At 36.1% G+C, this 17,114-nt stretch overlaps 1 protein-coding gene and 1 non-coding gene across 5 annotated transcripts in view; one reads left to right on the top strand and one right to left on the bottom strand.

The window, feature by feature from the left end:
* Positions 1-17,114, top strand: part of LUZP2 (leucine zipper protein 2) — a 422,350-nt gene that overhangs the window by 308,610 nt on the left and 96,626 nt on the right. The gene's annotated exons all lie outside the window — the stretch shown is intronic.
* Positions 16,226-16,354, bottom strand: LOC116155558 (small nucleolar RNA SNORA70). Its single transcript, XR_004139442.1, has one exon. It is a non-coding gene; the product is annotated as a small nucleolar RNA SNORA70 (small nucleolar RNA).

Genomic DNA, 17,114 nt, shown 5'->3' with positions numbered 1-17,114 from the left:
ACCTTCTAGGCTGCAAAGACATACTATGAAAAACGGTGCTAAATATAATCAAGTCATGAATCATTAATATCCCAAATTGCATGTGCTGCTGAATTTAGTACTATAATACAATACAATATTGATGAGGAAAATCCTGAGGCTTTTATCTTTATGGAATCCTTTATCACTGCTAAATGATCATTGCAAATGTTCTGAAGACAGCCGGATGGCTTATCTGCTCACAGGCACCTTACTGTTAAAACTCAATTCCTTTCAAGGAATACTAATTCCTGTGAAACTAAAAGAATTGAAGACATTGTACACTCTAGGGCTACTTTTTAATGACAGTCAAATGGCTGTCTCAGTTTGTTGTGTGATCTTTCATAGTCCAGAGGAAGGAATCAAGACGATAGGGAGTTAGGGAGAAAATAATAGGGATGAGTCTTAATTCTTATTCTTGATACTGACGACACAGCCTAGGAATATAATTAGAATGTTTCTGGACACAATCCTTGCCATAAATCTCTGTATTGATTGTTGGCCGAAAGATCATGGCAACTAGCCCCTGTCATATTTTGCCATAGAGAAGAGTAGTGGTTCGCTTTTCCTCTTTAGTGATGCTGATAAATTGATGAACTTGACAAATATTTCATAATTTCATGTAACAGCACTTTGAATATATGTGAGGAAAAAGGAGTGATTCTTTTTTCTCTTCTTGTATTTAAATAGCAGTCTTCTTTTTTTAAGAAGCAAAATCTGAGCCCCAGATCTGTACACTGTTGCTTTAATAAAGTTTTTTTTTTAATTCCATTGATACCCAAAGAATTAAGAATTCCTTCTTATTCTAAACTCTTCCTTCTTATGTCTATAAAGGCTTAAAACAGAACAAGTCTTATCCCAGCCTAGGACAAATGTCGGCATGCTCTGTAACAGGAGCACACTAGAAAGGGCCATAGTCTCATCTAGGAAAAGTTTAAAAGAGACCCACAGGTTCTCTGATACTACGTTATCTCTTATTCTGATCTATGTTCAAATTATAAAGCTTTGTAAGAATCGGGGAAAAAAATCGTAATTACAAGAATAGGAAGGGATTTGAACAATGATCTAAATCCGCAGTCCTCTCTTGCAGACTGGAAAGTCCTAGGTAGGTTGCTTAAATAGTAGTAGTAATAGTTTTTGGTCCTGCCTGAGGATAGCATTATCTGTGAAGCTTTTAAAAGTTACCTACATTAGGCTTTTCCCTTAAATGTTATGTTTCTGGGCTCAACTCCTGAAAAATTTACTCAGAATATTTGGAGATGGGATTTAACAATTGTACTTTTTAAAGAGATCCACAAGTGATTTATATGTGCAGTCAAGGTTAAGACCATAGCATTAAGTAATTTTGCCAAGTCTACAAATTTATTAAGTAAATGACAAGAGAGAAAACATACCTCTAAAGGCCTGATATTTGGGTTGTTTTATTCCATGTCCTTTTAATAAATTGAGTTAAAAGCATCATTCTATCTCCCAAGAGCCATACGTTTGCTAACCAAAATGTTAGTGCAATAGTAACCAAAAGACTTAACACTTCTGTAGGTTGATAATAAATACAATTATACTAGTTATTCATTGCAAAATTTGTCATTAGATTTAATATGCCATGGTGTGTCCTTAATTCCTACAAGAACAATGCAGCGTGCAGCAGTGTAATGAGTTGGGAAGGGTCTTTGCATGAGGCAGATATGATGGGGGAGAAGAATTCAAAGAAAAGTGAAGCAGTAACAGATGGAATTGTACTTCTGACTTGTAATATGTTACAAACTATATATTCAGTAAAACCCTTTTGCCCAATACATTTAAATTTTTCATAAATTATAACACATATTCTCTTTTCAAACTGTCTTTCAAGAGAGAAAATCAATCCCCAAGTGCAGATAAATAATTGAAACAAAACTTTTAAGTGAACTTGAAGTCAAGAGCACCCTATGGGCAAATGCCACATACAAGATTAACTGGCACATAGATGTTCTAGGCCTTGGGTCCAGCTTCCAAATGTAATCCTTTAAATAAAGCTGGGCTACCAAAAGGGGCTATACCCACAGTCAAAGTGTAGGCCGAGGGTTATTAAAGGGGACATCTAAGGAAAACTTTCTCCCTCTAGAGTGTCTCTGTATTACAAAAAATCTTACGACAATGATGGTAATAATAATATTAAGACTTTGCAGCATTTAAGGCAAATATCGACATAGTTTACGTACACCCAAATACATCACCACAATGAATGTAAACAGACTAAAACATCCATTTAAAACATCTAGAATATTATCAATTATATTTAAAAATACAAACATATGTTATAAGAACTCAAAACATTGAAAGTAAAAAGATAGGAAAAATATAGATACGCCAGGAAAACATTAACTAAAGTTGAAGTATTAATATCAGACAAAATTATATTTATGATAGAAATCATTAATAGAATCCTTATTTATTATGAAAATATGCATGCCTAGAATGATGTAATAATTCCAAACATATATGAATCTAATAATACCTTTATAAATTATAAAACAGAACAACTGAGTTTAAGATGCAACTCATGAATTGAGTACCTGACAGGTCCATCAGAGAAAAAAGTTAATAAAGATGTATACTATTTTAAAAATACAATTAACAAGATTAATAATTGAATAAGCAAATGTTGACCTCTTCACCCAACAATTAGAGAATATACTCTATTTTCAACTGTAAAAATGGTAACCTGCCAACTAAAGTCTCTACCCTTATGCTATAAATTAATAACAAAAATATATATTTTTTGTTTATAAGTACTTTAACTCATTTGTCATAGAAGAAACAATAACGTGTTTAAAAATATTTAAACTGAAGTATAATGAAAATGCATTAATATTGGTAAAATGTAGCTGTAATAATAGTCCAAGGGAAAGTTACATTTAAATTTTTGTATTAATTTACATCCCCACCAGCAGTGCATGAGGGTTTCCTTTTCTCCACACCCTCATCAACATGTTATTTCTTGTCTTTTTGATGATAGCCATCTGACAAGTATGAGGTGATATATCACTGTGGTTTTGCTTTGTATATGTGTGTGTGTGTGTGTGTGTGTGTGTGTGTGTGTGTGATGGAATATTACTCAGTTATAAAAAAAAAAAGAATGAAACTTTTGCCATTTCCAAAAACATGGATGCACCCAGAGGATGTTATGCTAAATGAAATAAGTCAAACACAGAAAGGCAAATACTGTATGTTTTCACTTATAAGTGGAATCTAAAAAAATCAAACAAATGAACAAATACATCAGAACAGACTCATAGATACAGAGTATAAAACAGGTGGGGGTGGTGCAAAACATATGAAGGAGATTAAAAGCTACAAACTACTAGATATAAAATAAATAAGTTATAAGGATGTAATATACAGCACAGGGAATATAGTCAATATTTTATAATAACTTTGAATGGAGTATATTCAATACACCTGAAACTAATATAGTATTGTAAGCCAACTATACTCCAGTTAAAAAAAGAAAAAATAAATTTTTATACTAAATATATTAGCTAAAATAATAATGGGCCAAGCATACAACTTAAAAAGTTGGAAAAGAAAAAATAAATTAAATCCCAGGCAAATAAATAATTGACAAAAAAGAAGGCATTGATGAAAGAAAATAAGGAAAATAAACAATGATAAATTCAAAAATCTAATGAAATAAATTCTGCAGCTTTGGCCAAGAAGATGACTAAACAGTCTTATAAATGAAAAGAAATTTGTAACTGCAAATGCCAAAAGATATTAAAAATATACAACAGAGAATGCTCTGAAAAAAATTGTATGACACTATATTTTAACAAATATGTAGACTATATGATTCCCAAAACAGACTCAAAAAACACAAGGAATTGACATAACCATTAAAAAAGCTGAGTTGTGAGAATTCTTCCCAAAGCAGGAAAAAAAAAAGGCCCACTTGATTGTAGAAGTCAGTGTTACCAAAACTTATTAGAACAAATTTCCTTAATCTTGTACAATTATTCTGAAGATACTTAATGAGTAATTCTTCCCAACAATAACATAGTATTAATATGAAAAACATGACAGTGTTTGAGAAGAAAATTACAGTGAGACAGCTTAATTATAATCAAACTTTTCTCTGTATTGAGTTAAAATCTTATTTCCCATATAGTGAGGCTGTATAGCAGAAGAGGGTGATATCTTGGTCTTTCTAAGCCCAGTTTTCTTGGTTGGAATTCTGACATGTCCCTCTATAGATGCCAACGTCTGAAAAAGTTATTTTTCTGTTAGGACTGTTACAAATGTAAGACGATGTTAATATATGCAAAGCACTTAGGATGGTATCTGGCACAGTTATAAGCACTTGATAAACTATGATTATTTTACCATCTTGACCTGCATTCGAGAGTGAACTCATGTAAATTCCATGAAATAGTTCTTTTATAGTTTACAGTCTTTTAGCATGCTCCTAGCCACCATCCTCTCATTCTTACTCCTTCACTATAAATCTTGTGTTTTTAAGCTAAAACTGTTAATACCTTTATCTTCTTCATATAGCTTTGTTTAGACCCAACAATCTTATGTCTTTTAACTGGGGTATATCCTAGTTCAAGCATTTTGAATCCAGGATTCACACGTGGGATTCAGGTAGTCTGTCCATAAGTATGCATAAACTTGTATTTTTCTGGAGAGAGGAGCCATAGTTTTCATTACATTTATTCTGACAAAGAATGTCGATAATTGTTCCCAGAAGGAAACACAACATTCCTGTATCTAAATTGGCCTCGGTGAATCCTCTAAAGACCCCCTTTCCGGTGACAATTGTTAAGTACACTTTTAGGAGCTTATCCTTAGAGAAGCATTCTTTTCTTGTCTTTCTGAAGCTGAATTTTGACATCCAAACTTTGTTGCCTCCCCAGAATGGAAAATATAATTATTTTTCTGCCTTACTTTGTTTTTTCCTGAAAAATTATAACCACTATGTTGAGGGATGCTCTCTTTAAAGATAAAATTATTCTTTTCAGACAGCACAATGGTTTCCAAGGCAACTCAAGTAACTTACTAGGACAAAATTGTTCTCATTTCTCACTGGGGGAGAAAGTTTCTAAGAAGTTGTTATCACGCCTAGAGAAAATGGAATATAAAATAATGTCACAGTTGCTCTTTATGTTTACCTGTCTCGACTATCTCACCAGGAGAACTTGGAAGAACTAAAGAGCTGTTGCCAAATGCAAAGAACTTTAATGATCCATATAAAGTTAGAAAATATTGCTACATCCTTTCCTTTTGAATGATAAGTCTGTGAATAATATAATCCTTGAGGATGTTCCTGTGCAAAGCAGGGTAAGGTATAGTTTGAGTGGTGCTGAGCTGCATTATTTGAGGGGAGGAGAAAAGAAAACGACGGCAACAAGAAATACAAAAAAGAAGAAAAATCTAAGACAGCCTCAGGTCCGTGTTTGCATGTCCAGATTCAGGGCTTCACTCTTTGGCTTATCTCACTTCCATTTTGAAATGCAACGTTCTTGGGAGATAAAACACATTTAACACTCATCAATCATAATAGCTGAACTCAATCATATTTCTGTGGTTCATTATAGTCTATTGGGATATTTTGTATCTGCTTCTACTCAACCCACTAATTAGCCAGGAACAGGGTACAAGTGAGCTCCAGTTGTCCTGGTCTTGGTCCATTCAGACACCTGTTCCTGCTCCCTCTCATCCCACATCCACCACCACTTACTTGACTCTTACTATTATCTCACTGCTTCCTTATTTCCAGCTAATAATCTTCATTAGTACGTAGTACAAAGTTGATCAATATCTATCCATGCTATTATAATTCAAATGAAACAAAATTCATAAAGGCCTAAATTAATACTGGAGGAGAAGGAAATTGAGTTATACAGAAGGAATTACTCTTTGTCCCAAATCACTTTCTCTCTATGTGTATGCACCTTTACTATAGAGGTTGCCACATTTAACTGCACTATTACTTTTCCTGAACCTCTTGTCTCCCCAGCTTACCCCATTCAGGACCCTACCTCTCACCTCTTGGCACAAACTAGGTGTTTAAGACATTTTTAAAGGTAAATAATAAGTAGATGGAAAAATTGGGAGAGGTCCCTCAAGGTTAAATATAATATGATTTTCAAAAGGCATTAATTATATTCTACAACTAAATGATTGTGAAGAAAACAAGCTTAGTACAAGTATTAGTGGTTTTTCATGTTGTAAGATCTGTGTCATCACAGGAAGACAGTTGTTACGTGCATCATGTTTGCACTGGATCTAAATGAAACCTGGGCACGTGGGAAGCTCGTCTTCCGACTTAGTATGGTAGCTCATCATGATTCATTATTTAGTACTCTCAAATTTGGCATTCATCCTACACAGCAAAGAACTACCCCATTCCTTGTGGTTAAGTATCACATACACACATTTTGTCAAAATGGATCATAGATATATATGTAAGAGCTGAGATGGACAGTTGCTGCTAGTGGTATCAATTCCAATCTTAAAACCTGTTTCCCAGGATACAGGACAGCAACAGAATCTGAGGAACATATCTTGGCTTCAAAAATTCTTTTGAAGAGTTAGTGAGCAACCCAATTTAGTGATAGAACATAAATTATGGCCCATAATCTTTCTTTTTCCTTAAAAACATAAATTAATAAAATAATACATTCCCACCAAAGGAAGGAGGAAGGATTCCTTCTATGAACCAGTAGAAACCACTTCTCATCTTATGATAAAAGAAGACTCTAAAGAGTAGGAGAACCTAGATTTCAATCTCCCAGGGGTGTAGGAGGTTAATTTTCACTTGCATTATGATAGTCTTGGTTAATGACTATTCTTTGGTTTTGCTATATTTTTGCTTTTGGCAACATTTCAAAGAAGCACTGGGTTTAATATACATTTATGAAGCTCTGAAGCTGCTTTCTCTTTTTCTCTCTCTCTTCTTATCAACCCTGCCGTTGTTCAAGTTTTGGTGTTCTCTCTTCTGCCGTTCTTGACTAAAAACTGTAACAGTTGACCTACCTACCCTTTCTACTGAAGTTTAAGCTTGTTTTGGGTGTGGCTATGGACTGCAAGCTCCTTGGATCTCCTTTGACAAGTCTGCTTTACTTTCATGCAGACTTGAAATCCTCCTGTTATTTGGAGGTGTCCTGTGAGATACAGTCTCACTGTTCTGCTTTTCGTGATGCTTGTTTGACAAGAAACTTGGGGGAAGTTCTCAGGACTGCAAGGTTCCAGGAAATCTGTTGTCTTCTTACCTCAGAATTTCCTTCCACACATACGCACAAAGAGAGGAAGACTGGCATCTAATCTCTATTTATCTGCATCAGTGGTTTTCAAGCTATGATACAATGAATCACCTGGGGGTTCTTTTTAAAATGTAAATTTGGCCAGTTCTGATGTGGAAACTGAGTTTAATATCAATGTAAGCAAAAACATCAAGCAATTTTTTTTCAAATATGATACTCTTTGAGAAATATATGTACATATACTCTGAATCTTTCTGTTTTAATGACGCCATGGCCAGGATCCCCATAGTTCTCATTACACCTTGTCCAGCCATCTCAAAAACAAAGGGTTTCTATTTGCACTCCTCCGACACCTTTGGGACCATCATCACAAATAAAATCTAGGGCGGAATGCTGCAAATGTTCTGCCATGACGACACCTGCTTTGGACCTAAGTGTAAAAATTTTACAGTGAATTAAAAACCTCCCCAAAGTGCTTTTAAGCTTTAGTACTTGCCACTTGTTCCCCGTAGCTATTTCTAGCTCCTTGGAACCTTTCTGTCTTCAACTCTTGTTCCGGTGGACTCATCTCACTAACCTTGTCAAAGGGGTCTAGCAGGTGTTAAAAATCAAGACTCCCTAATTGAAGATTTCTCCTGGATCTAATCAGGAGAATGTAAGAGCAACAAAATAGGGTGAATGATAGAACCAGCTATCTAAGAATTTGCTCGCAGTGAGAAAGAATTTGCTCATTGATTTGGCCGTGTGATTTTTTTGCGTATTTGCCAGGCATCTTTGGTACCTCTCCCAAATCACCTTTGGGAATCTATCCCCGAAATGGGAGATCTTCCACCCTATGACAAAGTCTTCTTAAGTCTTCCTTTGGGAGTTTTGAGAGCTGTTCGAGTAATTTGAGCCAGATGTAGAATTAAAAACACTCAGCCCCACACATACTGGCAAAACAAATGAAAGGGCAGCTTAGATTGCAGAGGGTAAAATGGTATTAATGTTGAATAGAAACAAATAAATTAGTCTTTTAAACAGAAGGATATTCATTTATTTCATTGATCTGCTATGTGAAACTCATTTCATCATTGTTGTTGTTGTTGTTGTTTCATTTTGTTTGGTTTTTACGAAAACATTCCCACCCTGTCTGTTTTAATGTTGTATGATCTAAGTAGAGCCCCACCTCCACTTTTCCCCTGAATTCTGTTCTGCCAGAATTTTGAGTACTTATAGAATATTTTGGAGCACTAAGCTACCTTTAATAGTAACTGTAGTGTAATCTTGCCTGTTTCTCTGCCCTGTCTCCTGAATTTCCATGGGTCCTGCCTGTTTTCTAACTCTCGTTCTGCGTCCACCCTATACCTATGAAAATCTTTGAGTATATCAGTTCCTATGTATATGTATATATGCATACACATACAAACTTTTCCTGTAAGATAGCTACCATCTGTTTCTGATGCTTGCAAGCAGGAAACCTGCCTCTTAAAGGTAGAATTTCCTCGTTTTTAACTAAGGACTTGAGTGAAGAAACTTCTGATAAAGCCTCCCCTAAAGTGTCCTGAATTCTCCGTGTTTCGATGGCTCAAAAATTACCTAAGACATTTAGTCTATTTTAATCTCAGTCACAGACTATCATTTATACAAAAGTCCTAAGGAGATCGCTCTTGGATAATATATTTTATTGAAAACAAAGATTCATGTGATTGGAATCTTTATCTTGATCATCTTCTTGGTAAGAAATCCAATTCTCTACTGGCATCGAAGATTGCAATCCAATCATTGTAAGAGAAACAATGAAAATATAAATTGGCCATGGGATGAATGTCTGTTTATTCAGTTAACCATCTCTTCTGAAAAACATTTATGTTACTTCCATGTTTCATATTGGATAATGAACAACTTTTTGCCTCTTGATTCTTTTTCCCCTATACTATTTTTAGGCTCATCCTTTAAAAATAGTAATACAGAGTTACAGTGTAATAAGAACCTTAAGACAGTTAAATATATTGCCACATTATTTCCCAAAAGAGTTATACAAGTTTATCATCTCTTTAGTCATGTTCTAAAATACCTTTCCATTATACTTTACTTTCTGTCTCTTACCAAATGCTTCATATTCTCTTTAATATTTTTAAAATAATTTAGTTACATAAAACTGTTGTCTCTTATGAATTTGAATTATGTTGATTATTAGTGAGACTGTCAACCACCACCATTTCCTCTATGGAAATGGTCAATTAATGACCTTAAACCACTAAAATGATGTTCTGTTTTACTTGGCTATAATTCATCTCTTGAAATTTGGTCATCTCTCTCATCCGTCGGCTACCATCAAGCCAGTCATCATGTATACTTGGTTCCAGAGATCACCCTTTCTGTAAGTTGTAGTGTCAACCTGAATTTATCCCCTCTGGATACTTCAGTCTTGATTTGACTTGCCAGAAAGGCTTTCCAAGGGAGCCTGAGTTCCACTAGAAGTATCATGACCTCTCATCACTAGACTCTGTTTAAATCAGGTTCTGGGCTGTCCTTCAGCAAAGAGAAATGTTTCTCAACTTTACTTCCTCACAGAATTGTTTGTGATATTATCACAATTATTATTCCATAGGGCCAGTATTCCTTAGAACCCACATTAAGAATTGCTTAATAGCATCTAGAAAAATTCTTAAATTCTGAACTTTATGAATTCAATGTGAACATTTCTTTGAGAATGACTGACCCACATTTTGGGTGAGCTTTATGTATAATGTGCCATGGAGTTACCTTAGGAAATAATTTTCCCCAACTATAATGATACAGAGGTCCTTATACAACTATCTCTTCGTTCCTTATCCCACTTTCTTAAGGAGGTGATGGAAACCTAGACTTGTGCTAGCTAAATCCAATTCTGGTCTTCTCCTCTTCCTTCTTCTCCTCCCCCTCTACTTACCCAGATCCCTCTTCCCTCTTTGCCACCTTCTTCCTCCTTGTTATAACAGATGTCCAAGTTGTTCTCATTCCTTTTCATGTGTCCAGACACTGTTTTCCCCCACATCACTCTGCACTGGGCTATTGATCTCTCATATCTGAGTAGTCATGATTGTTTGCAGACTGTTCTCAGCCCTTACTTAATAGCACTGAAAAATTCACCTTCTATACCAGTTCTAGTCTAATTCAGTAGCATTCTGAAGGAGGTTTTCTCCATCTAATATGCTTTGCACAATGTTTGGTACTAATTATGGGCACTTATATCCACCTGGAAGAATTTCACACTGTATTTGCTTGCTCTGTTTGCTTCAGTCTCATCTGTGCTCCCTCATCTCAGCGCTCCGTTCCCTGCCCTGGCTGCAGCAGCTCAGCAGTGCATCTACTAACCTATTTAAGGAGATTAAAACATTTTGGAGGATTAGAAAGCATATTTAAAATGTTAATTACCTATCAATTCTTTAATATTCCTCTCTTCCTGCTCTGATCTCCCATTTTATACCCACCAAAATGGAGAGTAATTTCAGCACACTGGAGCAGCAGAAGCACATACGGATTTTTTTCATTAACCAGTAAACTCCATGTTTGAGGAGAATCCCATACTCAATCGGTTATGCTCAGTCTCAGTGACATATGAATATGTGGCATATGCAAACTTGCATTTTTGTGTTTACAAAGCACTCGTGCATTTATTATTTTCTTTTATTCTCACACTAACATAGTGAAGAAGCAGACATAATTACAGACAGAGAAACAGAGGGTTAGAAATGTCACGGTACGGATATGTCCATGGTGATAACTTGTAAATGGGAGACCCAGGACTAAAACATATACCCTCCATTTCGTGTTCTTTTCCCTCTATCTCCCTATCAAATAAAAAGTGAAAAAAATCTTGGTTTTGACTGTAAAAAGAACCACATTAGGAGACTTCTTCCCTTGCTCTAGTCTAATCAGCCAAGTACAGGTGCACACCGCACGAGCAGATGGAAATGCAATTAAGACAGATGTGATGGCAGTTCATTCACGGGCTCTAATGCTTTAAAACCCCAGTGCTAGTCTAAAAGCACAGCTCGTAGCAGGCATGCCACTAAGAAGAATCAAATGTGGGCACAAGATTGGTACAAGCTGTAGGTCTTTCCAAATTTTGAAAATGAAGTGGCATTTAGTGATTTTGAAATCCTACATCTATTCATAACTTCCTTCAATAGTGAATATTTCTACCTTGTTGAACATAATTAGACAAAAATAAAGGTAAACGCAGGATCATTGATTATTTATACACTATAAGCCCAGCATGAAGTAAGTCAGAATAATAGAGTGACAGAAGCTTTGGTCTTCAGTGTGAGCTGTTATACCTGTATTTTTGTGAAGAGCCTAGATTAGTGCTTGGGGCAGGCATTCAGTGTCACTTCCCTCCTTCTTTCCTCAGGAGGACCATTTGACCTTAAATATTTTTTTCAACATTAAAAATTGCTAAGTAGGCCTTCTGGTTGGGACAAATTATAGGCACTGAGGAAGGAGGTGTCAAAATGAACATCTTCATGGGTCCAAAATGGCAAAGCTGAATCCAACGGGGGAGTTAGGCTTGGGGTCTTGCTCTCAACCTTCTTATTACTTGGGAGAAAATTGTAAGAAGGTGCAGAAAGCACAGGACCTGCAGTCAGGTAAAGCTCTCCATCCAGCTTGTGTGGTGTTGTGACCTCTCTGAGTGTCAGTTTAGTTTACTTGTCTGTTAAATAGTAATACTGCATTTTGCCAGCTACCTCACAGGGTTGTTAAGAAGCTTGTATAGGATAATGACTGTGAAAGTTTGACGGTTTTTAGTGATTCTACATAATTTCCTTCTGTAACATTTGAGCTCTAACACCTGCCAGGAATTAATAAGCATAGAAAGACCAACCTGCAAATACTGCAGAAGGACATTAATAAGAGGACATAAAAGGGATCCAGAAAGAATTAAAATTTATCCATTTCTTCCTTTCACCCTGCAGTGGTTTTAAAGCTTAAATGTACATAAGATTCTTCTGGGAGTAATGCTCAAATGTAAGTCCCTGGGCCACAGTAACAGAGATTCTGATTTATCCAGTCTAGGCGGGAACCAGGATTCTGACTTACTATTAAATACCCTGTGTGGTTCTGAAGGTGATTTGAGGACCCTAAAGTGAGAAAAAAAATTGGCTGAACCCTTCATCTGTGATGCTTTTTCACCAGATAGATAATAAGTGTCTTGGGAGCAAGATTCATAATTAATTGATTTTTGCAGACTCATGGAGGTAAGAGGCACAAAGTGGACTAATACTTTTAGCTGAAAAAGGTGCTTCCCATGCATTCTGCTAATTAACTTTAGTGCTAAAATTTGTTATTTACCAGTTTTCACTTCCTATTTTAAGAGTTAAGATTCAGGCTCTAAATTAAGGTGAGAGAAGAGTGGTCAAATGTGGCAGAGATTGATGGTTCTCCCCTAAAGCTCTTCTCTCTGTTCTGAAAAGATACTCCACTTTTATCTGAGCAAATTGACACCCAGAATAAACATTTCCCACCCTCTTGTTCAGTTGGCTGGGCCAATACCAACCCCATGTTCTGGCCACTGTTGTGTAAAATGGAAGAGATACTGGTACCTTCCAGGTTGTATCCACAAAGGAAAAGCCTTTTCTCTTTCTCCCCCCTCTACCTTGATGGTGAACTGTAAATATAGATGTGAGGACACCATGGATGAGTCAAGGGCGACAGCAGAGAGGTGGCAGTGCATCAGGTGAGAGGAGTCTGGCCCTTAACACCTTCAAGGAATAGAATCACACAGTTTTGACTTCTATGTCAGAAAGTCAGAGAAAAAGAAACTTCTGTCTTGTTTAAGATTCTGCTATTCTGGATCTCATCACACAGAGCTAAACGCAGTTTGTTCTAACTAATAAATGCATCAAATAGGCACCCAGGATTAGGGCAGTGCAGTATTATAATGGGAAACGTACAGCCTTAGTTACCCACTGGCCAAATGAGTATTCTAGCACTCACCTCGTAAGGCTGTTAGGAGAACCACAAGATAGAAATGTGCATGAAAATTGCATGATGAAAATAACATGCGAGTTTGTAAATATACAGTCTTATATTGATTTTTATTACTGGTAAGTGGCAAATCGTTATTGATGACTGTAAGTCATTGACTCTATGATAAAGATACTTCCTTTGCTGTGGTTAGTAGAGTAGTTAATATAGGAAAAAAAATCTGACTCCGACTCTAAGATTTAAGTGAGTCTTGATTGAAGTCCAGTCCGGAACAACTGGCATGGAAAACACTAGCCCAGTCTATGTTTGGTTTCAGAACCCTGATGAGCTTGCTGAAAACCATAACTGCAAGTCAAGCAGGGGCAATGTTGATTCCAGGGCCCTTACAAAATGCAAAGGGACTGTTTGTGAAACTGGGTATTAGAAAGGCTATTTGGATGGCTGATTTACTATTCTTGAAGAGTGTACAGTGCAAGGTTTATGATAAAGGCTTTTTGAATCATATTCCCATCATCATGAAAAATAGCCCTGTCACAGTGCTGCAGCCAGAAAGATTTATGGGTGTGCTTTGACCATATTTGAGAGGGCTGCTTGGTAGTGATACTAGAACAGCATTTGAAGGTAGCCACGTGTTAGTCAAATATTCTGTGTTCTTTAAAGTCATTCAAGGTCGGGTGACAGAGGTGAGAGAATGGGAGTAGTTAACTTAAAATATTTGTACGTGGTATGAACTCGAGATATTTTGCTGTGAGCACAAAACCAGAAATGCAAAGCCCTAGATTCTGTATAAATCTGGGGCAAGTTATTACCTTTGCTTTCAGCAATGCTTCTCAAACTTGAATGAGCAGCAGAATCACCTGAGGGGCTTGTTAAACTGCAGATAGCCAGACCCCACTCTCAGAGTTTCTGATTCTATAAGTTTGAGTCAATTTGAGGTCCAGTAAATCTCCAGGTGACACTGATGCTGATAGTCCAGAAAACACACTTTCAGACCCACTGACTTGTAGGTAAAGTTATCTCTTTATGCAAACATAGTAATATTATTCCTCAAGGAATATATATTTTACATAGAAGATCCAATATACTTGGTTTAAATTAATATACCATTTATTTCAGTCTATTGCTTTGTAGATTATGAGGTCAGATATTATTTTGTTTTTAATAAAGTTGAACAAATTTGCTTGTTTTAATAGAGTTTATATTTTAGAGTAGTTGCAGGTTCACAGCAAAACTGAGTTGAAAGTACAGATATTCATATTCCCCATGTCTCCATATACCTAAGGTCTTCTCTACTACCAACATCCCACAAAGAGCAGTACATTTGTTATAGTCAATGAACTCACACTGATACATCGTTATCACCCAAAGTTCAAAGCTTACATTAGGGTTTACTCATGGTGTTCTATATTATATGGGTTTTAACAAATGTATAATCAAATAATCTACCCTGTAGTCTCATAGAGAATAGTCTCACTCTTCTAAAAATCCTGGGTTCTGCCTGTTTATCCCTCCCTCCCTCAAACTTTAGCAAACAATTATCCTTTCACTGTCTCCATCATTTTACCTTTTTAAGAATGTCATACTTTTAGACTCTGATAATACAGAGACTTTCCAGATTGACTTCCTCTGCTCAGTAATGCTCAAGTGTACTCCATGTTTTTTCATGGCTTGATAGCCCATTTCATCTTAGTGCTGAATAATATTCCATTATCTGAATGTACCACACAGTTGATTCACTCATTCACCTATTGAAGGATATCTTAGCTGCTTCCACGTTTTGGCAATTATGAATAAAGCTGATGTAAGGATCCTTGTGAAGGTTTTATGTGAGCGTAAGTTTTTAAGTTCTTTGGGTAAATACCAAAGAACACAATTTCTGGATCATATGTATACATATTTCTGTAAGAAACCACAAAACTGTCTTCCAAAATGATTTTACCATTTTATTTTCTCACCAGCAATTAATGAGAATTCCCGTTCTATCTAAATCCTTGACAGCATTTGGTGTTGTCAGTGTTTTGAATTTTTGCGATTCTAATAGATGTGTAATGGTATCTCATTGCTGTTTTAATTTGCAATTTCCTAGTAACATATGATATGGATGATACTTGTATTAATGCCTTTTTTTACCCACCATACACGGGTTACAGAAGCACTTCTTTAATATTTAAAGAAGAAATAAATGAATGGTAAAATGAATAAAATCAAAACTAGGGTTCTGACTTTTAATTGTGAAATTTCTGACACCCTCAGACCCCAAAACTGAGATGGACAGAGGTAAATTTGCCATGAGACCCTTCAGCATCCTCATATTGGCAGCTGCCTCATCCACAGCATTCAGCATGCACTCTGAGCACAGGCTTATCCTTCAAGAGCAAAGTGCTCATTCACATGCATTCCAAATAGCTGTGCTAATCATAGGCAGGGGAGCTTTTGTATAAGAACTATCCCTCTGTGAATACCCTTAACATGCTGTTTGATCTAAGCCACAAGATCATGAGTTCAAAGCATATTTTCTTTTAGTATTATAAATATTAGAGAGCTGAAGGAGCAGGTCGAGGCAACTGCATGACTACTAGGCAAATAAAGAAATTTAAAGTGCAAATAAAGAAATTTAAAGCATAAATAAATAAATAGGTAGATAGATACAAAGATAACACCTCCATCAAAAAATGAATCTGCACACCCAAATTCCAAAATACATAAAAACTCTTGTGCTAAGAAAGACAGTAAATAAGGTCAACAAATAAAACTCAGTGTAGATAATACTAATTACATAGAAGAATATGACAAAGAATTTATTTTATTTAAATGGACGGGATTTATTGGTGGCCATGAGTAAGGAAGGGGCAGTGCTGAAGCCCTTACTAGTGCAGGGCTTGCCTTTTTGTCCACGGGGCCACAATTAGGTATATATGTGACCCCAGAACCTGCTTGGAAGGGCCACTTTTCAGCCACCATCTCTTCAAATTCATTCACATTAAACTTAGTAAAGCCCTGCCTGTAGGTGACGTCGTTCTTCTGGTGGCCAAGCTGTATAAGCAAGAAGCTGCATACACTACTGAGGAAGCTGCTCTTTGTAGCCTTTACACCCAGGCCTTTATGGGGGAAAAGTGTACAATTGGCTTAATTGGCTGCATAGATAGAAATGTTTAAAATAAGTGTTCCAGGTAACCCTGAGAGGTAAATACAAGAGTATGAAAAATAACAACTCTTTGTAAAATGTTAAGAGGAAATAAAGGATCAAGTGGATATAAAATAAAAGCAATTATTAACCTTGGGAAGAAAAAGTACACACTTAATACCCGTTGGAATAATTTAAAATAAAAATGAAACTATTTTAGAAGGAAACACTCTTGAGAAGTTTGAAAAGAGAAATGATGATAAGCATAATTTGAGGAATTAACTTAGAATTTCACACAAATAAAAAGATTTGTGTGTGTGTGCATGTGTGTGTGTGTGTTTGTGTGTGTGTGTGTTTAGGTAAGGGACATGGATGAAAGATTGAAAGTTTGTAATACGTCTTTAACAAGAGTGTTTGAAAAACAGACTGGAGAGAATGATGCAGATGCCTCGTTTAATTCTGAATACATATTTTATCATTAAGCCAGTTATATGTGTTGAGTAACTTATGTACATAGTGACAGTGGGAAGAGTCAGGAATGCTCCAAGATTTTTAGCATGAACAGTCAGAAAGATGGGGCTATCTTTAACTGAGAGGGAGAAGACTGTAGGTGAAAGAGGTTTGGAAAAAAGATGACATTAATTTTGGATACCTCAAATTTGAGATGACTACTTATGATGGATGAGGTAGCAGTTGCAGCTGAAGAGAGGGATCCAGCCAGAAGATATAAATTTGGTAATCCTTGGCAGAAAGTGTATCAAAAGTATGATCATGGA

Source organism: Camelus dromedarius, chromosome 12 (genome assembly GCF_036321535.1).
Source record: "Camelus dromedarius isolate mCamDro1 chromosome 12, mCamDro1.pat, whole genome shotgun sequence".
Classification (NCBI taxonomy): Eukaryota; Metazoa; Chordata; class Mammalia; order Artiodactyla; family Camelidae; genus Camelus; species Camelus dromedarius.
This window is presented reverse-complemented; position numbering and strand designations above follow the sequence as displayed.